This window comes from Zonotrichia leucophrys, chromosome 13 (genome assembly GCF_028769735.1).
Source record: "Zonotrichia leucophrys gambelii isolate GWCS_2022_RI chromosome 13, RI_Zleu_2.0, whole genome shotgun sequence".
NCBI lineage: Eukaryota > Metazoa > Chordata > Aves > Passeriformes > Passerellidae > Zonotrichia > Zonotrichia leucophrys.
Genome location: NC_088183.1, coordinates 17769838 through 17796106, shown reverse-complemented (window position 1 = coordinate 17796106; position 26269 = coordinate 17769838). Strand labels below are relative to the sequence as shown.

The 26269-nt window shown below is 41.7% G+C and overlaps 1 long non-coding RNA gene across 3 annotated transcripts in view; it reads left to right on the top strand.

Annotated features, from left to right (window-relative positions):
• The window catches only part of LOC135453644 (uncharacterized), a 110961-nt gene that overhangs the window by 65950 nt on the left and 18742 nt on the right, over positions 1–26269 (top strand). For all 3 annotated transcript variants that reach the window (XR_010441910.1, XR_010441911.1, XR_010441912.1), the window contains one exon: positions 25023–25181. This is a non-coding gene — a long non-coding RNA (uncharacterized LOC135453644). The remainder of the gene's footprint in view (positions 1–25022; positions 25182–26269) is intronic.

The window sequence follows — 26269 nt, the reverse complement described above, 5'->3', positions numbered from 1 at the left end:
GTCTGTGCCACCCAGGTCAGCCAGGCTGATGAGTCTGTATATGAAAAGTAGAAATTAGGCCTGCTCTGAGCTCACATGGAGCATTTTACAAGGCATCAGACATTATTTGTTCTTTGTGTGATCAAGTAAAGTGAATGTGTAACTCTTATGTTTTGTATTTGTCAACACTATAAATATTGCAGTGGTAGTACCAAGCAGTACATTACTGAAAACCTTGGGTTTAAAAAGGAAACTCCTTACTTTTTGCCATGGTTCTGTGATTGGTTTTTTTCCTGGACTCTGTAGAATGGTGACCTTTTTTTTGTAAAAAGAAAAGTACAATCCCACCTGCAATTTAGAGAAGAATACTTATGTGTGAGTAAATCAAAAAGTTTGTTTTTGTTGTTAAAATATTTTTCATTCACTGGTGTTTCTTATTGATGTCTATTAATTATCCTGAAAGCATCCCCTTGGTAGGGGCTAATTGTCTGCACACAGCGTGGCCTGCAGGGGAGCAGGTAGGATTCTGCAGCCACACTTCAGTCATCAAAGGCCAAAAAGTACATCTCAGAACTAATGTTAACACAGGCAGAGCTTTGCATCGTTTCCTCTAAAGTGAGAAATCATTTTTTGAAGAAAACTTACTTGGAAAATTACTTTTAAAAAACCCCAGAAAACAACAAAAGATATGTTAAAATAACAGTACAATGGGAGTCTCAATGCAGCCTTAATTAGAGCTTGTTATGAGTATCAGTTAGTCTTACACCATTCAAAATATTACAAACTTAAATTAACATTTTATTGTTATTATCCCTTTAAATATATTAATACAGGAAGCACTTTTAAACGTTAATACATAGTATTCATATATAATGTTTTAATTTGCATTATTCATTGTGAGAGCATATTGAATAATCCAAGGCATTTCCTAAGCATTTTCCTAATATCAGCACTAGAAAACTTGTGGAAATCTTTTTTTATCCGAGGACCTTTGTGTTTTTTCTGAAGAAAAAAAAAAAGCAGATTGGAGCAAGACATTTAAGCTAATGAATCAAAATCAGATATGTGCCCATTATTGGCTGATTATTGCTCCATCTGCTCAGCACTAACGTGAAAATCAATTAGGGAGTCTGCTCCCGCTGGCAGCGGCGCTGGGCACGGAGCGGCCCCGCCCGGAGCGGCCCCGCGGGGCGGGATCGGCGCGGGAGCCCCGCATAGAGCGGGCCGGGCCGGACAGAGCAGGGCAGGGCAAGGCCGGGCCGGGCTGGGCTGGGCAAGGACGGGCAGGGCAGAGCAGGGCCGGGCTGGGCAGGGTAGAGCAGGGCCGGGCTGGGCAGGGCAGGGCAGGGCAAGGCCGGGCCGGGCTGGGCTGGGCCGGGCTGGGCTGGGCTGGCAAGGACGGGCAGGGCAGAGCAGGGCTGGGCTGGGCAGGGCAGAGCCGGCGGGGCGCTTTCCTCGCCCTCACACCGCCGGCCCAGAACAGATCCAGGTCTCTTCCTTCCCTGTAGGAGCGATGAGCGGTAGAACGGTCAGGACGGACGGAGAGCAGAGATCTCTGAACCAGCTCCTGGAACTTGGGGTTTATTGCAAAGGGCCCTGCTGGGAGATGCCAGCCACAGCTCAGAGCAGGGCCCAGAGAAGTGAAGAGAGTGGTAAAGAGGAGGAGAGAGAGAGAGAGTAAAGGAGGATAAGAGGGCAGTGTTCCCGTTGCAATACAATAAATCTTCTGTGTTGAATATTCTGACTCTCACTAACCAATCTGGTACAATATACAAATCCTGTAGCATTTCCATACAGCCTATAAGAATCATTACATTACCATAATGTGTTACATTTTAAACCCTATAAACTCCTCTTTAGGCCCCTTCTGCTCAGCTAGTAGACCTTGGACCTGCCTGCAAGCAGAGGGTGTTGTTCCATCAAAAGGAGATTACCTTCAGTCTGGCCGCACCATTGTTTTCCAGTTGTTCAGTAAGTGAGGGATCTCAAAGCTTGATTTCATTTCAATCTCGCTTATAGTTTCTATATTCTCAAAATCTTTTGCCAGACAATCATATTTATAAGGCTTTCCTGTTTCATCTTCCCCAACACTTCCCTTTGTACATCCCTAATGTTGTCATAGAAAAAAACTCCAAACCCGTGTCTTTCATTGCAAATACAATGTACCTACATTTGGTTTAACATCAAAAGTGCTTAAAAATACCATACAAGTGCTATCTGGGGAGATTTCTTTCTCTGGTATGAATCATGTCTTTAATTTAGTCAGTTACTTTCTATTTATGTCAAGTCTATTAATAGCCCAACACCTGCAGTTGTCTTGATCCAGAAGAAAATGGACTTTTGCAAACAAAATCAAAACCTTTACACTGTAGTTTTCTTCAATAACTAATGATAATGAACTCTGCTTGATTTAAATATTGTGTGCATTTTTAAACTAACACATACAATATTGCCCCAGGGTATTTTCTTAACCCTACGGAGAAATGCTTTGTATTTTTATAAATACAGCAGCTGTAGCTCTTTCTCAGGCACACAGTCATGTTGGAAATAAACTGCTGAAATATGTAGTGAGGGATTATGAAAATACTTGATTTATAATTTAGATCTCACAAAACTATGAAAATTAATTATGTATTTGTTTTATGGGAAAAAATAACATTTAAGAACAATTACATTATCTACAAGAAACGAAGCTTTAAAAAATATATTTAAGTCAATTGTGAAGCTCTACTTTTCACTAATAATCTTCTTGGTTAAGAAAGGAAAATGCATCAATATTAAATCACAAGTAGGGAATTATCCTTTCAGGACTGCCAGGCTGTACAGGAGCCCTGAAGATCTGAGCTCCTGCCATGCCTGGATGCTGGGGAGTAGGATCCTGATGGCCACTCAGAAAATCCTTGTTTAAGACCTTTACAAGCCTGCAGGGATTTTGTCTGTGGAGGCTCAGTAGTAAGAAAGTAAATTCAAAACAGAAAGCAGTGTAAGCTCTGTTTCTCCTAAAATCAGTGGAAGGCTTCCCTTATTTTCAGTTTTAGAAGACCGGAGGGGGAAAAAAACCCACAACAACTAAAACAACAACAAGCCACCCAACTCCTGAGGCCAACTGTGAATTAGCATCTCATTTTCTAGTGGGCACCACTGGGTACATTTAACTTTGTTAGTGCTGTTTTTGCTTGTGTTACCCTAAAACTTCATAAAATCAGGAGCATGTGTAAAAGCAGATCAGTGCTGCTTCCATTCCAGATTGGTTTGACTTTGTTTTGCCCTGTGTACCACGAGTGTCATGCTCCTGTGCAGAGCTGCAAACCTCCAGCTGTGGTAGGAGTAACAGCATCTTACCTCTGCTCCTCTGGAAGGAAAGGGATGCACCCATGGAGATGGCTTTCTATGGAAGGCTCCAGGACATACAGTCCTCAAGACCCTTTCTTGATATTTAAAAATTAATTGAGTCCTTCCACTTCATGGATTAAGTTCATTTCAAATAAATAAAAACAGAATCCAGCTTTTGGATTTCAGTATTCCATATTCTCAGTAACAGTATGTGGACATGTAGCTTTGTGTGGAATTCAAGGCTCAGGCCTTCCCAGTTTCTTTTCCTTTGCACAGGTTCAAAATGTTTTTCTTCATCCCCTTCAGCTGTCAGGGAGAAATGCATGCTTCTGTTCAGTGGATTTCTCCTCATTCAGACAAGTCCAGCTGCATCCAGGTATTGATCCCAAGCATTGCAGCACAGTGAGCTGCTATGATCACAACTCTTATTTGCTGTAGTTAAAACAAAAAGGTAAATGGGAAAAGAAGGGAAGGTCAGGTACCAATTTTATGGCATCAAGTTTAAATATCCTTGAAATTAGCATGTTTCTTTTTTAGTTTCAAATATATCATCAGAAAATGGGCTTAATAGCAAAGAAAAATTGTTTTACAAAGAGTTGTTATTCTGTTATGTTTGAAGCCCCAGTATTTCAATATTGAAAATGGAAAACACAGAATATTATAAAAAATAATGTCTGTTTACTTACATTTGTTCAATTAATAAACAATACAAAGAGCCAAGAGATAAAAGATTAAGCTTTTAATATATTTTAAGGTGATGTTTATTCTGTATTGAGTATTACCAGAAAAAGTCACTTAAAAATCATTGTTAGAAGAATGTCTTGATAAACTTTTCAAGTGATTGTAGGAAATACTTTGGGTCTAAGGCCTGTCTGTAAGAAAACAAATTACACTGGGTAATCTCTCACCTGATCACAGTGTTTAGGATTTAAGCTTTGTCCAGTAGATGGCAAAAATGAGCAGAAATTATTTCTTTGAAGTCCTTTTGGTCCAGAGAAGAGAGAGGGAAGGCAGGGCACTGTGGTATTTTAGCACCAGGATGGAGCTGTCTGGCTCCTGGCTCAGAGGAGCATTGCAGGTACACCAGGGCTGTGCTGGGCTGCCAAACAGGGCTGCTCTGTAGCAGCCTTGCTTATACTAATTGAGTTTCTCCAGCAAATCAGGCTCCTTGGAAAAAGGCCAAAGGCTTTTCATAATTGTATTGACAAGAAAATGAATATGATAAATGGTGTTCATTCAGCTGAGACAAGATTTATAGTTTTCCTCTGGCAAGGGATGAAGAGAAAATATTTATAATAATAGTAAAATTTGTTTTTAAGTTGTGTTAGGTGATCTCTCAAAAGACTTCATTAAAATATTTCCAAATATTTTAAGCAGCTTCAGGTGTTAAGTGTAGCATCCTCCCAAGTATCCAGTAATGAACAATAAAAAAAAAAAAAAAGCAAAAAACAACACACAAACAACCAAACCAAGAAAACCAACCCCCTGGATATGAAAGTCATTTATTCTTCCTGAAATATTGATATGTCAAGCTGTCAATGACGATTGCAGTACCACAGCTTGGGAAAGTTTATTTGTCTTTTGTATTCAGAACATGTGGGCTGTGTAGTTTGTGAGTCAGGTCTGAATGAGCAGGTGTGGCCTTGGCAAACCCTGAGTACCCACAGGTAGACAGGCAAAACCTGGTTTTCCCCAACAGTGGTGATTCTCCTTAGGTATTTTAGTCTACTTCCAGGCTGCCTGGGTAAGATGTTGAGTGTTTAATCTGTTTTTTCCATACTAATACCAGAATGCAGTCTAAGGTCCTTAGCCTGGAGTCAGATACATCCATGAAAATTCAGTTATGAGTTCAGGGAAATATCCACCTTTTTGTTTTTTCACTTAGTGTTTCTTAGTTGGGTGGGAACCCAGAGCAGTCCATTCCTGTGCTCCTCCCAGCTGATGCTTGGGTTTAAGGATTTCTGTTCTCTCTAAAAGAAAGAGGTTGCAATAAGAAAATGGGTTGGAAGAATGAAGTCATTAGGTTTACTCTGAGCTGCAGCTCAGTCACACCTGATGTCTGTGGGTGAGTGCATGAAGCTGTCTATAGAAAATACCTGAGTGTACACAGACTCTGAGCTCACAGAAAAATGACCTGCCATGGGCAGGGGTCATCTCATGCTCATTTAAAACTTGCAGTTGAGCTGGATACTGGGCTGGCTGATCCTGTGCTGCTCCAATTGTGGATTACTGGGACAAGCAGGACAATCTTTTCACCAAACTGACAGTGTTACATATTCAAGTCCAAATTCAAACCATATTTCTTAACCAAATAAAACCATGAACAGTAGTAAGATGGCTTCTTCAACATTATTCTGATTTTGAAGAACTAAATTTTTGATTGTGTGTTTTAACTATTCAGGTTTAGGTGCAAGCTTGAAAGAGCCAAACTGCTGCAGAGACTGAAGTTTCCTAATCACAAGAAGAGAACGCATTTCTCATGAGGCAGTAATCTCTTTGTAAGAGCAGTTATTGCCCACTTACAGGGACTTAAACTTCAGTATTGTTTTTTGCAGCTTGAATTCCTTTGAGCTTGAACTGACTGCTCAGGTTAAGTTCATGCCTTAGCCAGATTCCTTGAAGCTTGTGGTTAGAAACACTTAAAAATAATACTCTGCTTAAAACCAATTTATTCCATCTTATTGGATTTATAAAAGAAGCAATAAATTGCCAAAGCCTTTCTGTTGACCCTGACTTTTATAAAATTTGACTGTAGTTTCCAGTCTTTCCTGGTCAATGAATATGGACTCAATGCTTCAGGTTTCTGAATTAAGAAGTATCCTGGATGTATCAGCAGCCTTTGCTGCTGGCTTACATTTTGCTTGGAGGGTTTGCTGTCAATTTACTCTCCTTGCCATGAAATCTGAAAAGGTGATTGCTTTCTATGCCATGAAGTTCCACATGAGGCTGTGCAGCCTGGCAGCCTCTCCCTGCAGTGCTGATACAGCACTGAGGGTGCTCACAAAGCTGAGGAATGGGGATGGCTTAGGAGAATCAGTAACACAGCTCAGTTCTGTAGCTTACCTGGCATCTGCTGCGTTTGGAGAATGACCACCCTCTCCTGAGAGTGAGCTGTATTGGAAGTCTACCTCGGTAAAAATGCAGCTGCCATTAGTGAGCTTTCAGAGGGATGAGATGATGTGGGTCATCTGTGCCCTTTGAGAACATCTTGGGTAAGTGAGATTTGAATTTAAATCCCAGTTTATTACTGGACAGCTCTCCATGGTGTGCTTAACTCGTTTGTTGGATTCCAAATGTGAGGAACTCCATAAAGGAGAGAGAAGCAAGGTCTAAAGTACATTTATCATGTCAGCCTTTTCCCCTGTATAGCTCAGCTGCAGAGCCTGGGGCAGGTGGCTGCAGGATGCAGCAGTGTGGAGCTGCCTCAGGCAGCAGCAGTCCATCCATCCATCCATCCATCTGTCTGTTCATCTGTCTGTCTGTCCATCTGTCCATGCAGTGCTGCCGTTGATTGGCAGGGCTGTGGCTGGGTTTCATCTCCACCCCAGAGCAGAGCTGGGGCTGCATGGCCTGGAGGTGTGAAACCCTTCCTGTATGTATATATATGTAAATCCATTTAATTGTACTCTGTAATCAGCAAATGTGTGTGTTTGTTTGTTTCTTTCTTTCTTTTTGAAGTGAATCCATTGCTGTGTTCAGCTCTGATGAAGATCTGAATATTTTTCTGTTATTTTTAAAATCACAGCATTTAAGTGTTGATGGATCATCTCCAAACAGAATTCTTCCCTTCAGAGAAGCCAGGAAAGTGATGTGTCCATTGGTAGGTATTCATTAATGGTTCCTCTGCAGTGTAATCCTTTGCCTGGCTTGTGATGTGAAAGTTCTGTGAGTTGTTAGTGCTGAGCAGGGCTGGATTTGGGGAATCCCCAGCAGGACTGGGAGGTGCTGCAGCCAGAGCCACCTTGCCAGTGCAGGGCTCAGGCCTCGGGAGCTCTTGATCCCTGGCCTGGGGTTCGCCCCTCTACCAGGGCTGCTCATGTCCCTTTTACCCCAGGGCTGCTCATGTCCCTTTACCCCAAGGCTGCTCATGTCCCTTCACTCCAAGGCTGCTCGTGTCCCCTTCACCCCAAGGCTCTCTGGCAGCTGCAGATGTGTTCCAGATGTGTTCCAGCAAAGATGCACCTACTCATGAGGTGTTTGGTCCGGGCTGATTGATAGGTGTGGGATGATTTTATGGATTCAAATTATATTCCAGCTCTTCCAAAACATAATAGGACCATAACAGCTCTACCCTAGAGCACTGTTAAAAGTGTTTATAATAAGTTGCTCCATTTTACTACTCCCACTCATGCCTGCAACTGCAACAGGTCTCTGACACTAGCAATTGGTATTACACCCCAACTGATATTGCAGATGATTTTGCTTTCTCAATGTTTAGAAAGGAACATTACCAAGTTTTTGTAGAGAAACCTCATTTGTAGTTTGTGTAAACTGGAAAAGACATTAATGGCTTGTTTCATTTAAAGAAAGAAAATTGGCCCATCAAAGTTGCTTTTATTGCATTCATTCAGACTGATTTTGGGGTCTGGAAATTGTTTGTTACATGGCTGCCTTTATAAAAAACTTCAAATGTGATGTTCCATTTGATCTGTCAGACATGGAAACAGTATCTGTGCAACGCCTAAAGCATTTATTTGTAACAGAAAAAAAAATTACACACAAGTAAGTTTCAGTTTTTGCAAAATAATTTTTGTTTCCTTTGCAAATGTACTGTGTTGTAAGTGACCAAATTTTTTCAGCTGTGTTCTTAAGTAAATTTGTTTAAATGATTAAGCAAAATAAAAACAAGCTTTGAAAATGTGTGAAAGATAAAAGGCAAATCTTTAGCTGATCTAAAAGTATATAAAGTGTAGTCATGATGATGATTCAGCCCTGTTTGTCTTATGGTAGCTGATCGCACTGCAATCATATTTTCCTTTTTAATTTTTTATTTTAATTTATTTCCATCAGCATTTACCATCCTTTCTGCACTTAGGAAAAACATAACCATATTATTGGGCATCCATTCAGCTCAGTTGTTGGCATCAAGTTTCTAAACCTTGCTGAGTAAACCACACGAGTTGTTTTCAACCTGCTTCATTCCTAATTCATGCCCAAAAAAATCCCTGAAAACCTCTGTAAAGAAACCTTCTGTTTTCAATTGCAGCTTTTATGGTGTGTATGCAGTTGATAAAATTTCCAGCCCTAAGGTATTGGTAACTCTTACACATAAGGACCAGACAGCATTTTCTGACTCATGCTGGGATTTAATTGTGCAGTGGGAAAGGGAATCTGAGCCCAGTGCAGATCTGGGAGCAAAAACTGAGCACTAAAGCCATGGGGCCCCTGGGAGCTGTGTCCAGAGTCTGATCACCCTCTTTGCTAAATTATGGGAGAGATCCTTAGGACTGTGTGGCACCTCCTCAGAGGTGTGCCCCACAGAAAAGGGGAGGTGAGCAGAGAATCAGACTGGGCTGGGTTGGAAGGACCTGCTAAAGGTCACTGAGTACATCCCTGCAATGGGCAGGGGTATCTTCTGCCCCCAAGATCTTTCTCCTGTGTTCTCTTCCATGTATTTTGTAACTGCTTTCCTAGGGAAGGATGACATTTCACCCAGCACAGGTTTAAGAGTGCTGTGCTTAATCTCCTCCAGAAGAAACATTTAAAATCACCCATCAGCTAAAAGCAGAGGAAAAATGGAGATGTGGAAAGAGCCTCCCCCAGTGTCTGTGGGGTTTATTTTGCTTTAAAGCACATGCATGTGAACATCAGGGTCCCATGAGTGATCCCTCCAGCACTCAGGTGTGACTCAAGAGGAACTGTGCAGCTTTTCTGTTGGGTGAGTGATTGCCAGGATTTATGCTGGGCAGAGCCCACTCTTGGGAATCCACCCCAGGATTTATTCCCACACGAGCCCTGCCCATGTGGGAACAGGGATTTCACAGGATGCAGCTGGCACAGCTGGACAGCACAGCCTGGCCATCACCTGCTGGGCTCTGGGCATGGAGTGAGCCTCACTCAGCCCCATTTCACTGCTCTGGGAAGGTTTCCCTGCCCACTGTAAATATTTCAAGATACTACAACTGATCAGCACTGAATAATGGCTGTTGGGATTTTTAGCTCTTGTCACCAAGTGGTAGTTTCTGAGATTTCTGAGATTTCTGTTCCAGTATACAGAAAGATGTAATTTCTGGAAATGTGCTTCATTAATGAATCTTTTGAACTTACAAATTCTTATAAAAGTACTGATATAAAGGAATTCTGCATTATTTTCCAATACCTTCCTGAAAATCTTAATAATTTTATTTTTAACGAAAACTGTAATCCATAATAGTCTATGATCTTTTAAAGTGTATTTGTCTTTTAAGCCTGTGTAATCTTGGCAGACATCTGGGGAAAAACAAACAAGTAAACCAAGTGATGATCATAAAAATTCACTTTGGGTTCTTGAACAGTGTTTCCAGACCCTGAATTTTCCAATTCTGAAAAACTGTGTGATTTGGATAAAAGAATAAACTCATACATGCCTTCTAATCCTGGGGCTCAGTTTTCAAGTTTTCTTCTGTACCATTCTTCCAAGTAACTTAAAATCACAAAAATAGTTGAGATTCTCTCACTCAGCATGATTTTATGATTGAAGTATTAGAAAAAAATAGGAGATGCACAGCAAATGTCAGGAGATGACAGACAGAATGTGCTCATTTATCTTACCAAGTCAGCCAGACCTCTTGTGTGTGCCTGCAGCTTATGGTGAGCTTCTCAGAGCTGATCAAAGGCACATTTTAACTGAAGATAGATTTGACTGAAATTTATATTATAATAATTTCCTTTTTAAACTGGGAGAAACACAAGGTGATGGCATGAAGCAGAGGGGGGGAAATAGAAGCGAGCATCTCCTTCTTTCCTCACACTGTCCTTTGCAGGAAGGCGCTTCCTTTCAGTCTCTTTGTCAATTAATCCACTGACTGAGAGGATTGCCATAAACTCTGCCCAGGCTCCTCTCATCCCTGTGAAGTTCTATTTTCCACCACGTGGAGCCCTGGCAAACCCTTGTCTGAACCCCTGGCTTCCAGCTGGCTCCTAGGGAAAGACATGGTCCCTCTGCACAGACAGTACAGCTCAGCCTGGCTGCTCCTTTTTCTGAGAAGAACAGAACATAAAGCAATAAAAAAATATGGCTTTATGGTATTGTGCTTCCATTGGTAAGTGAAATTTAAATTTGTTTTAGAACAGGATTTTTCCTCCTCTTTTATATGCAATGATACACAGAAAATGCATGTAAAGGTATTGTTTTCAGGAATTTCATTTGCACCAAATGAAACACAAAAATTTCTGGTTAAGTCCTAGGTCAACTTGGAGTTTTCTTGCTATGTAAACCTACAGGTATATTGTTGCGGTGTGTTGCAATGTCCTGTTTTAAACTTCCGGTCCCTTCCCAGGTGTGCCTATCCCTTCTCCCTTCCCCCTTGCCCCTCGCTGAGTGTGCCCTGTCAATCAGGCTAACATACCAGCAAGGCGTCGTGTGATAGGTGTCCCTAGTCCCTTGAGACCCTGCCCCTTCACCTGGTTGGTGGCTCACCTGTCCCCTCCCCTTCCCCTGCCCGGAGCTTAAAAGGTTAATAAGACCATGCGGCCTCGATTCTGTTGGAGGAATTGCCCCGGCTCAGACCTCTGTACCCGTGGAATAAACATCTGGATATAACCCTCCAGCAGAATCCACTCCTTCCTTCTCTTCACCATCACCAGAAGCTCTCTCTCCTGAGGTAAACGGAGTCCTGACAAGCCTGGACTTGCGTCTGTGCCTCGCTGCACTCTCCAGCAGCCAAGGTATCTCTGGGGTAAAACACCACAGTGCTGCCTTTGGCCCAGCAGCGAGGGTCAGAACTGGCCCAGGCACCATCTAACTGGTTATATTGGGATTCATATTCCAATAGTATATAAAAATGGGATCTGAGATACACCTCTGTCCAGTCAACACTTTGACAAGGAATCAGTGACTGAAGTAAGGTGCATCAGGTGATTCTTCTCACCTACGGTGGTGACTGCTGACATCATGTGCATTCTTCCTGAGCCTGGACTACACCAATCAAGGCAGTTTTGGGTAACACAGAGATACTTCACACATATGGCCTTCTTCAGGTGATGCAAATCAGCTAAAATTTATATGTGGCTTTGTTCTGTGTGGGTCCTGTACTGTTGTGTGCAGGAAATAACTGTGGAAATGACTGAAACAAACATTGGTCGTCCAGTGTGTTGCTTTCTTTCTATCTGTCTTCAGTTTAACCCATTTGTGATGTCTATTTGTGTCTGAATGATCCCTCCATTTCATTTCTCTAAGAGCTGTAAGGTCTGTGCTTGGACTGAAGAGAGAAGGGGGCAAAAAGGGTAGAAGTGTTTGGGGAGGGTGAATGTACACAAAAGCTTGAGTCTGGATGCTGGAATCTTTAGACTGGAGTAGAGACTCCTTTTTCCCAAGACTGGCATATAGTGATTTCATGTGTTTGAGTGCAAAGCAGAAAACATCCCCAAATGCCTGTTTTTAAGATATGCACGTATGTTCAGTTGTCAGGGAGTAAAATTCCAAAGATGAATTTTTCTGTAGCTTTGAAGAGGATCACCTCAGCGAGTGCTGGGTTGTGCGCACAGATCCAGCTGTGCGCTTGGGGGAGTGCTGGTGTGTCCTCTCCTGCTGCTCATTTATCACTGATCCTGTGCTGCAGACAGCTCTGAGATGCCTTTGCTAATGTGATCTGCTCAGAAGATGGGAAGCCTGGCGTAGGATGCACTTAGTCAGGCAATTATCCTTGTTGGGGCTCCACAGCTTCTTGGCAAGGGCTGTTGTGTCTTGTCCATTACAGCTGGAGCCGGTCTGAGGGAGCAATAGTGATTTAAAATAGACAGCAGAGAGAATTGAGAGGAGTTGGAATAGTGTAGTTCACCATTCTTTATCCCCAATATATTTCACTTTTAATTCTGTATGTACAGGTCTCCTTACTGTGTGTTTTTGAACTCCCAGTGGCACAGGAATGTTTCGATGCATCTTGCGACCATCCATTTTTTGTTTTGTGGTTTCTTTACATTTTAGTAAACCTCTTCCCTTTCATTAGAAGAGGCTGACATAAAAATAATATTTTCAATATGCTGTTTTTATTTATCTACATTCTGTCATGATATACTTTGATGTAAGTTTTTAATTTTGCTTCAGCTTTCAGCTGCTGTAGCAGTTACTGCTAAGGGTCAGCAAGGAGGTTAGCCACAGTAGCACAAAACAATTTCCTGTGCTCACAGCTCAGGTAGCATTTGGATGTGGATTAAATTTTACCACATTTTCCAGTGGCCAGACACAATTATTTCTAATGAGCTTTAAATTGCTTCCAGAACATGTATTTCAAAACTTAGTGTGGTAATCCATTCAGTGTCAACTTCATAAGATAACGGGTCTTCTTCAAAATTTTGGTTAAATGGATTCTTGCAGTCTAACAGGTATTTCTCAGCAACAGCTGATCTTGGCAGTGGCATGCTCAGTGCTCTGAGCAGCACTGCTCTGCCCTCCTCATTCCTGCAGTGGTGGTTCCACAATATATTGTGCTGCATTTCTAACTCGTGTTTCAGAATCGCTTTCTTTCAGCAAATTTATCTTGGTGCTGGACACACTCATTGTGCTGATTTGAGAGCTTTTCTGCACATTTTGTTGTTATGGAAGCCTTAAAACACTTTTTGAAGCTCTCTCTCATCTTTATGATATTCACATTTTCCTTTTTTGTCTGGGCACTTCTTTGCACTGCCCAGCATTCTGAATGCCTGAAGTGTAGCTCAAGCCATCTTTATGGGCAGTGGTGAATAATAAAAATAGAAAAAGGGGAAAGGCAAAACTGGCTTTTTCTCTATAAATATGATAAGTTCTCACAACCTTTGTTTAATCTCACCAAAGTCTTCATCTAATTCAACGTGTTAAAATATGATTCAGGTGCATTATTACCATCCAAAGTGTTTATTGGTTTGAAATTGGTTAGAAGAAGCCCTGCTGCAATGAACTCAACCATAAGGAAATCATTCTGTGGAAATGTGGAATCATTCTGTGTTACAGCTTCTCCTACGTGAAAAACACATTCACTCTCTTGTGAAAATTTAAAAGTTTAATAAAGGCCAATAGGAGACAAGGACCATAAAGCAAAAGTTGTTATGGCAGGTGCATCTTGGCACTCAGCCAAGACCACACTGTTACCTTTGGGGATACCCCTTAAATACCTTTCCCCTTACATCAGCCTGTTGCATATTCATAGACCCTTATGCCTATCCATAAATAGTTTACATATTCCAGGAACTATTTTACATGGTCCCTCCTTGGGTCTGCCTTTTTAGAGCATGCATGTTTCTTGGCTGTGGTTTTGGCTCCTTTATCACTTCCAGTTTGGGCCTTGGTCCACTCTGCCTTCAGATGGTGAGTGCTGATAGTTGGCAGATCTGTACAAGTGTCCTCATCCTGTGTTCATTGGATGTTATCCATCCAAGCAGGCATTTTAACACAAGCATACTTCTATCAGCTATTTCACTACTATGTCCAAGCTTAATTAACAACAGAAATAAAAATGGTATCTTTATAGCAAAGTTACTTTAACATCACACATATAAAATCCATTTTAATATTTGCAAAAAGCCAATATTATAATATGTATCTATAACATCCTGTAAAAGCAATGAAGGAGAAGTGCTGAGGGGAAAGCTGTGTGTGCTGACATCTCCTGCATCCCAGGGGAGGGAGGGAAGAGGTGGCCATGGGTCCTGAGCCCAGGGATGTTCCCTGGAGCCCCAGCAGCCCAGACTGCCCTTGGCTGCCTTGGAACTTCCCTCTGCATAGACACCTTTTTCTTCCAGCACCTTTCGTTGTACTGAGGAGTCTTTCAGTAAGTAGCTCATTAAACTGGCAGCCAAATTCAAACCTGTATTTCCTCTCCAGCAGTTTCACCAATATCTTTTAAAACTCTTTCTTATTCCTATCAGAATTTTGTATCACCCCTGAGTCACAGAGAGTTCATAATTTGTATGAGTGACATTGCTGTGAAGTGCAGGGCAAAACTTTGGGTTAAATGAAATTACTGAGAATTTTGAAAGCCAATGTATTTTAAGGTAGTGAGATGCAATTTCTCCCACAGCAAGAAGAAATTGGTACAAGTTGGATTTTTTTCATTTGATTTTTAACTCAGTAGTAGCACAGGGACTTCAGTGATTAGTCTCTACAGAGTTGTTGTTTTGACAGGAGCTATGAATTTCAAACACAATTTTTGAATTAAACATGTCAAAGGTCACTTTTATGTTGATTTAATTTCTTTAAATGGTTTCTTTTAACAATAGGAGTTTATAAAATTTTATTTTGGTCTTCCACTACAGGGATTATAAATGTAAGTATATCCTCAGTAGCTGAGGAGTTGTTCTTGACCTGATTCCAAGTACCTCCGTAAATTAGTTTATGTTCAGTAGTATCCATCGTGTATAAAAATATTCCCCTGAAGCTCCTGCTAAATGCTACAAGTAGATCATTCTCTTTTTTTACTTACTCAGGCCCAGCACTGTAGTTCATATTTTGTTCAATAAATGCTGAACCACAGCTCTGCACTGCTGCCCTCATGGGGCAGGTGTGGGCAGCGGCACCGCCGGTCCCTCAGCTGCTGTCACCCTTGGGCCCTTTGGAGATGGATCCATGAGCACAGGACACTTCTCCTTGGGCTCTGCCCACTTGCAAAAAGCAGCTCTTACTCTCACACGAGACTCAGGCCCCTCAGTGCCCCTGGGGAGAGACAGCCCCATGTTCCCCTGCTCCCTTCCTGCACCAAATCCCTTCTGCTCATCAAGGGGTTTTAATTACAGAAAAATTAATTTTTCTGAAGTAATGAAAGTGATGGAACATCAGCAGTTGAGGATACCCCCTAGTATTAGGATGTAATGCTTCAACAGCTACAAACTCAAGGCTCTTCCTTTCTGAGATCCAGAACTTTGCTTGTTTCTGAAGCCAAGTATATATTTGTGTTAGTGAAGTTGACATTTTCAACAGAGAATTTAATAGTGAAGAAGAGCAGCTCAGGTTAATTTACAGCACTCTTGCTTTTCTGTCTTGTTTGTTCCCTGAGAATTTTACTCTTCAACAATGGTTTCCAAAACCAGTGTCTGTCTTCCCACTTGATCTCACAGACAGTTTTGCATTTAGTTTTTTTTTTTTTCCCCACAGAATTTGAAGTTCATTGATCTTCTCAATAACTAGGCCAGGACTTGTCACAGACGTTAATTTTAATTGAGATTATCTGTCTGGGATGTATTAAATAGTACACTGTAGGAAGCTAAATGGAGTTTAAGTTTTTGTGAGTGAAATCTCTTATTTATGTAAAGTATTAAAATAAATTAATATCCAGGTACACTATAAGACTTTTTCTGCTATGTTTTACTTTTCAAAGACCTTTTAGATTCTGCTCCTGTTTAGTAACAGAGATGTAACACCCTTTGGAGCTACTTTCTGTGCAGCAACAGTGTCTGGAATGGTATCTCTTCCCCAGTTACCCTGTGTTCCTGACTGTAGCATTTGGGGTAAGAGAGGTGCTGCAGCACCATTTACAAATGTGAAAAACATTCTGGATTCTCATTCGTAAATTAGTTTTTGTTCAATTTGGAAGGCTTGATTTTATTTTGTGATCATCTTTCCTAGCTAAATATTTGCTTTCCTCTTCCCTTCTGTAATTCTAATTTACCATTCCAGCTTCTTACAGACCCCAGTTACTTTTTTAAAGCATATTACCTGACCACTGTATTCCCAGTCTATTTTTTTTTTTTTGCATCTGCTTTTCTTTTACACCCTAATGCATAAATTGCCTTGTACTTGCTAGAAGTGGTGACCTACACTAGTGTTTTAGACAGTAGCTAATGCCTTTCTACCCTACATCAGGTGACACCAAATGCATGGTACTTCAGTTCAGTGTACACAGTACATTAGGTGTTTGGAAACAATGTATTCCCTTTCATTTTTTTAATTGCATGATGTAAATTTGTCATTGCTGGTAATGAGTAGCATTGAAAGAGCTGAAATGAGGCAGGGAGATGATTTGCAGGTGGGAATTTGCTTGGATGGGAAGGAGAGCTGTGCAGAGGCTGACCCACTTTGAGGTCAGGCCTCAATATGTGTTAAATGATGCTCCATCTGTGCAATCTCAGGCAAGGTTTTAGGGCATTTTTTAATTGCCTACTATAAAGTCACAACTGCATTGTCATAACTCCCTCTCCCAGCGGGCAATGTTTGGGTTGTGAACCAGCACAGGTACTGCCCACTTAGCTCAGTGCTCCTTGATCCAAGCTGTCATCACAGCCAGGACAGCACGGAGAGCAGAGAGCCAAGCGTCTCAGTGTGGGCTGTTGTGCTGTTCTTAATGAGAATCCTTTCAAAAACCTACAGCTTTGTGGTATTTTCCTCTGCTTAAAATTGCCAAGAATGATGAGTAGTAACAAAGGCAAGTCTGGCACTTGGGTTCTAGGCAGACCAGGTTTGACCAGGTCACATCCAAGGGCTCAGTTGAGTCAGGCTGCTCTGTGGTGGGCAAGAGCTTTGGCTTTGCTGTGCTCTTGCACTGCTTTAGCTCACTTTCATTAATTGCCTCAGCTTTGAGAAAGACTGTCATGAAGACATACTCCCTCTGGGGTGCTGTGAAGATGAGCATTAAATTGTTACAAGGTACTAAGAAAACATGGTAATGAGATCTTGTGAGCACAGGAATCTGTACAGAGGATTGCACTGGGATCTGCTGCACGGTGGATCCAAAAGTCATTACTGCTTGTTAATAGCAACAAAAATACTTACCAGTTGCTGTTATTTTTGTATTATGAACATGGAGTTGAATTAAAAAGTCATTGCCATCGGTGACTGGTAAAAGAGAGGCTTTTGAAAAGGACCTGTTAGCTTTCTGAGGAATACATTTAGGGTGTGTATACATCAGCAAGGGGCCCGAGAGACCATTCTGGTAGTGGATCAAAACCAGGTTTTGCTGAGGCTGAGGCATGAGACACTATAAAACCATGTGTTGCAACTCTGCTCAGATTGAGGAATTCATGCTGATAGACCCAGTCATGGTCTGGCTGCACATCAGTGGCAGGGATTGAGAGCTTTTAATTTTAATTTTGCATACTAACTGCTTGGTGGCTTTTAAACTCTAGTCATGCCTACTTAACTGATCTTTTGCATCTTTACATCTTTTACATATTTCTTCCAAATAGTAATGAAAATAGAGGTAAAAAATAAGTTTAGATAGTGCAATCAAAACATTTTAGATTTGCAGCTGCTTAAATAAGTCAAGTCCCTTCCTTCCTTCCTTCCTTCCTTCCTTCCTTCCTTCCTTCCTGCTAGTAAGCAATTACTCATCTTGGGAGTTTTTATGTGAAATATGAAATAATACCACCAAAGGCTTTGTATTGGTATAATGAGAGGGATCTAGAACAGCTCAAATGCAGTATTCAGTTCACTTACCTGAATTTATTTATATAATGACATCTGAAATACAGGTATGACTGAAGTGCCATGTGAAACAAGAGCTTTTTGAGAACTCTCACTAGGCTTGTAAAAGAGAGAAATGCAATTTTTTTTCCCTTTCTATACTTGCAAGCCCATTTTGTTTCCTGCATGCACTGTAAAGCATCTTCATATATCCAGCTACTCTGCAATTAGTTTCAATCTGTGAATTGTCACTGCACTGTGTATTCCCCATAAACTGGGAAACTTTAAAATTAAAGTACACCATGTTCCCACTTCTCCACAGGAAAACAGCAGATCTTGCATAATATCTGCCTGAATTCAAACTGTGACTTTTTCTTTATGACACTTTCATTCAGAGCTGTCCTTGTCTTGTAGGAGGGGACAAATCCAGGGTAGTTAAAGATGGTAACACGTTTATTTTTGCTACATAAAGTCCATGGAAGTGGTAAGTTGCTCTCAGTTAAGTCAGTGTATGGTCTGTATAGTCAAACATGCCCAATGGGAACATTCCCATATCTCCAATGTTTAATTCCCTAAACAAGAATGCTTAAGAGGAAGATGATGGTTGGATTGGGCTGGTGGGCTCAAGCAGGGACCTGTGCTAGCACACAGCCTGTTAAAGGAGCTCACTGAGGCACCAAAACAAGTGTCTCTCTGAGGTGGTTTGGGTTGTGATAAATCTTAGTGAGCTTTCCTGCAGAAGGCAAGACAAACCTGGAGTCCTGAACAGAGCCATCCCACTCTTCCTGGACTGGAGCTGTGGCAGATAGCAAAGCACTCCAGTGGGTTTGGAATATCCTGAGCTTATTATTTTAAACTAATAGCAAGTTACATCCAATGGTAAATTTGAAAAGCTGAAATCTACTGAAGACAAGAGAATATTTTGTCTTTCAAAATATTCTGATTTATTGGCTAGTTTAGAATTTATCATGTCATCAAATCTGTAAGATTATTTTTCTGTCATCTATTAATACTGTTAATATTAGTCAGTGGTAGTATCAGTATTTTCTTTGAATGTGTACTCCTTTTTTCAGTAATATCCAAAACAAAGCCACTCTTATAACTCATTTTTTGAAGTGTCTAACCCAGGATCATATGAGTTTCGTTACCTGTTTAGAAATAACATCTTAGTCTGTATTCTGACCTCAGTATCTGAAGGACCCGCTGCAGTAGGTAGGAATTGCTTTTACTTGGCTACAGAAAGAATTTAAGTATTCAGATAGCTCAGGTTTTCAAGGCAGCACATTCATGTGTATCTTCTATCTATTATTTAAAATAATAATATTTTAAACAATGGAAGATGTTGAATTTTGATGTTTGGAATTTGGAAGATGCTTGGATTTTGAATAGCCAAAGAATGTGACTCTTTGGTTACTGGATAAATTCTTTTAAACCTGTAGATTTTTACAGAGAGTGTTTTTATACAAGCCTGAATTTTTAAACTTGTTAATGTGCCTCTCCTGGAATCGTACTGAAAACTCATGCATTTGTTATACAGAAGAAAAATATTAATGTGTGTACAGGTATCTGTGGGGTTTTGTTTTATTTGATCAGCATTGCTGTTGTGTAAATAATGCTTGTTCTGCACAGCTGTGATGTGATTTGAGGAATGTAAAGGTATCTGCCCATGGAAAAAAGAAACCAGTTACACAGTACTTCCTGAAAACACTTCAGGGGAGAATCAGAGCCACAGAAGCACACCTGGTATGATAAAGCACAGCATCCGACTGCAGTTCACTGAATTCGCTTGCACTGTTTAATTAATGCTTTTGAACCAGATGCCTGTCCAATGTTTGGGGTTTGGGCTGGGGAGTGCTAGGCTAAAGTAATTGGAGAATATGGAGAAGGAGATAGCATTTGGAGGAAGAAAAAATAAATCATGCAGTTACATTCTGGTCACCTTGGAATACTCTGCAGTTTCTGACAGGGAAGCTGTGCAAAACCTTCAGTGAGATTTCTTGGTTAGGGGAGTTCTTGGGGGAAGGACCAGGAGCCCACACCATGAGCGTGGGGAGGGAGCGGCGGCTGCTGCCCCGCCCGCAGGAGGGCGGCGGCACCGAGAGGCTCTGCTCTGCTAAATACACCCGGGCAGCGCTTCGGGAGGGGATCCTGTGCTAAACAGTGCTAAATACACCCGGGCAGCGCTTCGGGAGGGGATCCTGTGCTAAATAGTGCTAAATACACCCGGGCAGCACTTCGGGAGGGGATCCTGGGATCCTCTGCTAAACAAACCAGGGCAGCTCTTCGGGAGGGGATCCTGTGCTAAATACACAGAGACAGCACTTCGGGAGGGGATCCTGGGATCCTCTGTTAAATAAACCCGGGCAGCGCTTCGGGAGGGCGCGCTGCGAGGGGAGCGGGCAGGGAAGGGCTGAGCAGCAGCCCGAGGAGTGTTCGGGTCATTCTGCTCCAGAACAAAACCCGATGTTCCCGATATCCCGAGGGCTTTGTCGCAGCGGTGATGGCCCTGCAGGTGGGGATTCTGCCTGAACCTGGCCTTGGCCAGCTCAGCCAGCCCTGACCTGGGCCCTGCTATCCTCCTCTTCCATGGGACACACTGTTATGTTCATTTCCATAATTCACTGGCATGCCATGTTTACTTTTCACATCTCTTTGAAAAGCAAATGGAACTAACTAAAAGGGGGAGAAGAAAATGTAAAAGCTAAATAAACTTCAGCTTTCAGATGTTCTCTTTATTTTTCCCTCTCAAAAAGTGTTGATCTCTCTCTCAAGGCAGGTAGGAGGAGTAAGAAAGTTGTGTCTTTCCAGTTTTAGCTTCAAACTTTTGTGATTTAGGCATGTGGGAGTTTAAGTATCAAAAATCATTGGGTTTTTTTTTTTTTAGGAACACTTTAGAAAATTTATATACTCTAGAATGCCTAATATTCTGCTGAGAAAAGTAACAGCAAAAATGTTAACAGCTCACTTTTTTATCATAAGCCCTAGATTTGCTTATCTAATGCTCTCCTTCAGTTCCTCTCAATGTCCTTACAGCACAAAAAATGTACACACATACAAGGCCAAAACACTGTGGAGTCTCCATCCTTGGAGACAAGTTCTCCAAGTTTGGAGATGTTCCCAAATACTGGAAAAAGTCCTGAGGAACCTGTCTGGTGCTGACCCTTGTTTTAACAGGGGCTTGGATGGACAATGATCTCATTTGGTTTCTGCCTCCATCTTTAGGATCCCGCTGGTCTTTTTCTCTTGTTTTCATGTTAGCTCCCCAAGACATGTTTTGCTTGTGGCCACATGCCTGTGCTTACTGCCCATGATTAGTCAGCTGGAAAAGGCTTCATTTTTTTAAACGTCCCTGTTGCAGTGACAAACTGATTATTTTTCCTTAATATCATGTATCAAGAATTAATATTCAAGTCAGCCATTAAATTCTTCATTTGTGTTAAGGAAATGTTATTTTCCATACTGCTGTAATGACATGTCCAGAAGAACTATTGGACAGTTTATGGCTCTTAATGTTGATTTGATTTTAATCATCTCGATAGTCTCACCTGTCACTGTATTTCCTAATTTTCTAAATGTTTTATCCCTTTTAAAATGTTGGTATTTGGGACATTATTAATTACCAGACAGTGAAATATAAATTCACTTCCTCTGTGCTATTTGGCCACATACAACCTTGTGAGTAGGTTCAAGCATTGCCTTTTTCACTGAATTGTATCAGTGCCACAAGAACATCTCAGAATAGTAGGGCTCTAGGCTATAAGCCATGTGAGGGGGAATTGTGTTTTAAACTGATTAGAACATACAAGTCATTTTCAGAAATGTTTATAAAAATTAAATAGCTGTCTTTTTTATTTTAAAAATCATACACAAGGAGATCTCTTTCACAGAAAAAAAATATGTGATATTTTTCTCCATTCTCTTTATGTATGTGAAAACCTTTGAGACTATCATTGCAGTCAGCTGCAGGACAAACATTCCCCAAATTCTTTTTCCTGAGGAGTGCTCATTCTGGTGCTGAGTAAATACCTTTCTTGATTCCCCACTTTATAAGGAATATGTGTCCCTTCTGAGGCACCTCACTGCAAATCAGCTGTAATGGAAGCCCTCATCCCAGCTTTTATTGGGAGGATAAACACTGCAGCAGTTCCCTTCCAAAGTGTTTACCTGGCTTTCTCACAGCTGACTCAGTGGATCAGAGCCTTTTAAGGCATTCTGCCTGGCATTTTGTCACTAATCTCTGAAAAGCTTTTCTAATTCTCATATGATTAATAGTATAGGATGCTATTCATTGAGGAAAAAGTAAAACATTTTTTTTCTGTCTTGCTGCCTGATTTAGATGTTAAATTGCTAAATCCATCTACTTTCCAACTTTAGTCTCAAAGGCAAATAATGCCAGTATTGAACTACAAGCCGTTGATGGACAAAGAAAATACCACTTAACTCCCTCTCCTTGCCAAACCAAAATCTTTTAATTTGCAGAGATTCAGCAATGTCATTAAACTACTGAAAAACAATTTCCTTCCAGCAGGTTGTTGTCATATTGCTGAGACCAAAAGGCATCATCAAGTCCTCCGAGGTCTTGATGTCTCTTCTAAAAAACAATATAAGCCATTCTAAGATACATGCTCAACCTGCAATTGAATGAGCTGATGGCTGATTGGAATTGCACACATGAGGCAAAACCACACAGATAACCAAACAGAAGTGCAGGTAAAGCCCCAAATCTGAAATGAACACCTGCTAGCAAAGCAGAACCCCAAGGGACTGGTGACTGGTGCCACAGCTGCCATCCATGTCCCCTGCCCGTCCCTGTCCCCAGCTGGCCATCAGGGAGGTGCAGAGGGCTCCGTTTGCCTGACAAAGCTGCAGAAGTGCTGCTGCTGCTCCCTGCTGACACACCCAGAGCTGGAGGTGGTGCCTGTGTACCCATGACCTGCTCGCTTCGTGATCCAATGATTGGTACACAGGACATGGAACTGAGTGGACCAGGAGTGAGAAGCGTGGTTTGACTGCATTTTTCCTGATTATACCAAGATTTTTTTCTGTTTCCTTTGTAATTATATCTTTATTCTGTCTTCTCACCCATTTATCTGTCCATAGCCTAGAGCTGGTAGCTCCTTGTTGCTCCTGTTTGTCCTATTTATTTGGTTGGCTTGTCTCACTAAGATTTAGTGAGAACATTGTTCTGCAAAGCACAGGGTTCCACATGCCCAAAAGAGTCATTCAAGGGAGTTTGCTTGACACTCCCTGTCTGCAATCAAAAGGAAAAATGAGCATAGGGAAGCATATTTGATATATAGTTATGGGCAAATTTAAGTAGCTCTTAACACTCCTATCAGATTCTCATGAGCAAATGTTAGCGTAGACCCGTCTGCTGTCCTGCTAAAATCACTTACTGTCGAGTGTAAAATACCTACTTGCACAGTATCAGCATGTTTAGAACTACTGCTGTTTTGTAAAGTGATGATAGTGATTTACTTTGTATTATTCAATTTAAAAAGAAATAGAGTTAAGCACTGGTTAGGAAATACAGCAGAGCCCTCCTATGAAATATGTATTTTCAAATCTCTCACTTGTTGTTATTGATGGTGATTCAATTCCACTATGAATTGCATTTCTAGTTTATATGCAGGACTGTTTTGGTTGGGAATACAACAGTACCAGGTTCTGTGGCCTTGGCTTTGTCAACACTCACAGCTTTGGGCTCAGCTCTGTTCCAGCAATGTCCTGCCCTCTTGTACTGCTGAGTTCAGCCCTCAGGAGCTCCTGGGTCCTGTGGGGACAGAGCTGAGAGGCTCCAGCTCATTTCTGTGAGCTGTTAGGTGACTCCCAGCTCCTGCTGCTGAGCCAGCTCGTTGCTTTGGGAGATCAGGCCTTAGGAGACCACTTCTTCTCTGAAAAAATGCCCCTTTAGTGTTTCCTCCAAAACACCCTTGGCAAGATGCTGTTTGGATTTAGATGGTGAAGGGTTAATAGTGTCAGCACAGAGCTCAAAGAGTTAAATAGACACAGATCAAAATACTCCAGTGTCTAGAGGGATGTGTTTAAATGAACACTGCAAGGTTGGCAGGCCTCCAAATTAGCATAGCTTAAAGAATTCAAGGTACATTTAATTGGATCCTTCTAATCCCTTTTCCCTTAGAATGAGCATTTTAACAGTTTAATTCCTTTTGCAACCCCCACATCCCTTACTCCAGTGGCCCATCTAAAATAAATACTGTGAACTATAAAAGGCCTAGAGAAGTTCTTGCTGAAGCTAGTGGCAACAGGATGGAGCCCTCAACACTCCCCTCATCGGGATGGGATGTTTGGAACTGCAGAGGGAATCAGGGCTGAGCTTGGCACCCAGCAGGTTCAGCTGCTGCCTGCTCGAGAGCTTCAGGGGCTGTGTTGGGATGGAGTTGGCAGCTGTGGAACAGGAGGTACGGGGTGGGGGCTGGAGGCAGCACAGGGGGCTGTGTCTGGGTGCCCAGGGAGTCCCTTGGGTGCCAGGTCAGGGAGCTGGCAGTGGGCAGGGGAAAGTGCCCCACTCTTTGCCAGAGCAAGGCAAGGGAAGAGTGCATGAGAGCCACAGGCCAGGACACTGCTTTTAATGTATTTGATACACTTTGGGCCACTTCAAGTACTCGTTAGTAAGTGAACTGACTGACTGGCTGTTTGTGATGACCTTTTTACTGACTTCAATGACTCTTGTTCAGTGGTTGGCACCTGACATGGACTGTAAGCTCCTTGGGGCACAGAAACACTGGGAAACCCTTCTTGAGGAAAGCCTGGATAACAGCTCTGTTGGGTTCTACCTTTTCTTCTCAGTAGGCAGATCAAACCAGAATTTTAGTTTCCAGGAATCTGCAGTCTTCTCAATGTGAAACTGCATACCAGTAAAATGTCAGCCTTCATCCTGCCAGAGGATGAGCAGCCAGTGTTCGTACGGTGCTGAACGAGGCTTGCTGCAGTTACAGGATCCTTCATGTAGATATCCCACGACATGGTGTAACAGGAATAACCAGTTCCCCAACAGCAAAGGGGCCTTAGTAAAGCAGTCTTCAAAGCTGCTCAGCCCCTCTGCCAAGACCAGACTGGGTGATTTATCATCCAGCCTAATGTCAAATAGATTAAGCTTTGAGCTCTCGAAGTACTGTGAAATGTCATTATTAGTTATTTTTTTTATGGAAACAATTACAAAACTGTTTCATTTTTTACACAGATACAATTGTGTCCTCCAGCTGCTGAGCTACTTTAGACTACATTGTCACCTGCTTCTTCGGGCACTAAAGACAAGAAGACTCTCAGAGGTAGAGACATTTCACAGGATGGACAGAGATTGCTCCACTTCATGCAGCAGAACCCAGAAGTTCTACACCAGGTGAATTCACGTCTTTTCTATGGGGTATTACTATATTTCTGAATTCTCCTGGGTTTTGGGGTACTTAACACCAGGTAGCAGCGGCTGTTTAGTGACAGAACAAGTCTCCCCACTCTGGGATGCAACCCCTGAGTAGCTTCAGCTGTGTTCTCATGACAACCAAGGACTGAAGTTATTTTTTGTCACACTGAACAATGTAGGCCCTGTACTTGTCTGTACAGCATCTTACAACTGGGTGTTTCATTTTTGCTGATTAAAAAAATGTATGTGAGATCATCAATACACTTCTATAGATAAATGGGAAGAAAAGTCTTTAAAGTATTTTAGGAGGAAGAAGAAAAATTTCTGGCATTGAACTACACATTTTGGTAATGAAATGTGCAAACTGAATGTCTATATGCTGTCAAGTTTGAATATTTTATTTTGCAGTAGATGACTCACTGGGATTTTTTTCTATTAAAGGTAAATACAATAGAAATTAAATCTCATGCTTCTGAAAAGGAAGTGGCCTCTGTAGTGCTTAGGAGAGATTGCCCCTTCTCAACTCCCTCAGGTTTTCACAGCCCAAGTGCATTACAGAGAGAAAAAGATGTTCATAGCTACAGATCTCCAATGCCACACGCCCTTAAATTCTCACTAAACTATTTGAAAATGCTGATTTACAGGAATCTAATGTGGTGGCAGAGCTGCCATTTAAGGAGGTGTGTTTCACAGGTCAGGAAGCTTTTAATCTAATGCAAATGACGAGTGTGATCATTTGTGATTCCCTGCTAGCTGGGTGTCATTTGTAAAAAGCCTGGCATGCAGTCACCAGTTGTTGTTGGCATTTGCTTGCTGTTCTAATTGAAGGTGAAAAGGAACTAATGGTAGCTAATATAATCCTGGCACTATATTCCGAGAATATTAATGGTGTTTATTATTGACATCATTACCAGAATAGGATGATTCCCTTGTCATATTACAGGTTCTTATGTTTTACACGCCTGACAGGGCTTTCCTGGAAGCAGCAGTCGGCGTTTGGGGCTGCTGGATTGCTCCACACTGCACCTCACGTGCAGTGATTGAAGGGGCAGAGCCGCAGGCTGGTC